The following is a 2,749-nucleotide window of genomic DNA, read 5'->3' on the forward strand; positions in this document are numbered from 1 at the left end:
AGGAAACACCTTAAGAGAAGAATATTTTGTAGATATTGTATATTTTAGAATATTTAAAGTGCTTTTTTTTTTTTTCTGGAAACAGAATTCTGTCCAATTTTATATGAGTTCTTTAAGTATCTGAATCAACTTAAAACACCACTTTATCAATTTATACACAAAAAAATTTCCACTAACTGGTAACTGATAAACGTACCATAGCTGAGCTTATAAACTTAAAAGTAAGCATTAAACACTTCCATATGTACTGAGTAGTACTTGTAGAATGGTCTATAGAGGGAAAGAATTCCACCAGAATCTCGAAAAAAACTGATATACAAATAGAATGAAATTTAGAACGTCAGAATAAGCAGAATGATCAACCACTAAACAGTGTGTATGAAGATTATCTGAAAAATATTAATTTGATAGAAATTTAAAGAACTAGAAAACTTAACAAAAAGAAAACAACTGAAGTAGCAATTTAAATTTAAAAGAAACCATTACTTTAAAATATGAATTATATTTTGTATGGCAAAATACTAACAAAAGAGCCTAAAATATAAAGGTAAAGGGTAATTGAATGCCTTCTTGATGTACCAAACACTATATTTTACATATAGTGTTTATTTTACATATAGTGATATATTTTACATATTAATATATTTTAAACAAATTATCCTGTTAAGTAAACTCATTTAATCACTAAACATAGAAAGTTAAAATGCAGAATACATTTCTTAACCTTTTATCTATAGTTTTAAATTAAAATGAGAAAATAAGAAGACTAGATTCTTTTTTTAAGAAAAACACAAATGAGATTGTCAGTCATATTGAAAATTACAAAAGGAAAGAAATAATTGAATGATGCCTCAGGCACTGAATGTGGTTTTTTCATCTAATCATAGTTGAAATGATTTGTATGATTTCATTTGCTATCAAATTTGAAAACTTTTAATAGCTTTTGAGTGGCAAAATTTCAAAATATTGTGTATGACTGGTCATGTGATGCAAATATTTTAAAATGCGTTCTGTATTGAAGTTATACATGCATCATACTAAATTGTCCATAAAAGAAAAATAAATCATTTTTAACTTGTTTATATGATGTTATTTTCTCGTATGCAATATTCTTGAGGTTATGAAATATTAGGGCTTTAAATGATATGAATCCATTATGCTTTCACAACTGTTCAATTGCCTAGTGTTATGAACACTGTAGAGTGTGTGTGTGTGTGTTTGGACAAGCTACCTATGCTATCAATATTCCATTCTACTTAGCTTGTTAAATGTATTTCACACTAAAAAAATGTGATAATTGATAGTCATAAGGTACATTAATCCGTCATATAGTGCAATTCTGAGTTGGCATCTCAAAATTTTCCCTTAGAAATATTATGTTTTTGGATTTTTTTTGCAAAAAATCAAGGAATTTACTATATAATATTTTAATTATTTTCAGGGAAAAATATATTCTGTACTTAGGTAACTCATACCTAAAATAAACCTAGTGGTATATATATGTAAAGATAAAATTTGTTCATATAATGACAAAGACAAGATGCTGAGGTCTGGGCGCCAATGGTCTTGTAAGAGAATGATTTTCTTGGTTTTTAAAGTGGTTCATCTGACGCAGGATACAGCATGCTTGGGGCTGGTGCATGGGGATGACCCACAGAGATGTTATGGGGAGGGAGGTGGGAGGGGGGTTCATGTTTGGGAACGCGTGTAAGAATTAAAGATTTTAAAATTAAGAAAATAAAAAACTAATTAAAAATAAATAAATAAAGCTCAACATTCAGAAAACAAAGATCATGGCATCTGGTCCCATCACTTCATGGGAAATAGATGGGGAAACAGTAGAAACAGTGTCAGACTTTATTTGGGGGGCTCCAAAATCACTGCAGATGGTGACTGCAGCCATCAAATTAAAAGACGCTTACTCCTTGGAAGAAAAGTTATGACCAACCTAGATAGTATATTCAAAAGCAGAGACATTACTTGGCCGACTAAGGTCTGTCTAGTCAAGGCTATGGTTTTTCCTGTGGTCATGTATGGATGTGAGAGTTGGACTGTGAAGAAGGCTGAGCGCTGAAGAATTTATGCGTTTGAACTGTGGTGTTGGAGAAGACTCTTGAGAGTCCCTTGGACTGCAAGGAGATCCAACCAGTCCATTCTGAAGGAGATCAGCCCTGGGATTTCTTTGGAAGGAATGATGCTAAAGCTGAAGCTCCAGTACTTTGGACACCTCATGCGAAGAGTTGACTCATTGGAAAAGACTCTGATGCTGGGAGGGATTGGGGGCAGGAGGAGAAGGGGACGACAGAGGATGAGATGGCTGGATGGCATCATGGACTCGATGAACGTAAGTCTGAGTGAACTCCGGGAGTTGGTGATGAACAGGGAGGCCTGGCGTGCTGGGATTCATGGGGTCTCAAAGAGTTGGACACGGCTGAGCGACTGAACTGAACTGAACTGAACACTAAGCAAGCGGGTACTCTCTGCCCCCTTCTGATATCTATGTCAGAAGCTTTCTCTATCTCCTTTATACTTTAATAAAACTTTATTACAAAAAAAAAAAAAAGTGGTTCAGGAAAAATTCTTGTATACCAAAGCATAGTGTCTATAATGTGTTCAAAAGCATAATTATTTCAAAAGCAGACATTTGAGGAAACCAGATAATTAGTCAAGTACAGCTGGTATAAAACAGTCTGGCACAGATACTGCTATCATTAAAATTCTGGCAAACTATCTTGTAAGAAATACCCTT

Source organism: Budorcas taxicolor, chromosome 24 (assembly GCF_023091745.1).
Source record: "Budorcas taxicolor isolate Tak-1 chromosome 24, Takin1.1, whole genome shotgun sequence".
Taxonomy (NCBI): Eukaryota; Metazoa; Chordata; class Mammalia; order Artiodactyla; family Bovidae; genus Budorcas; species Budorcas taxicolor.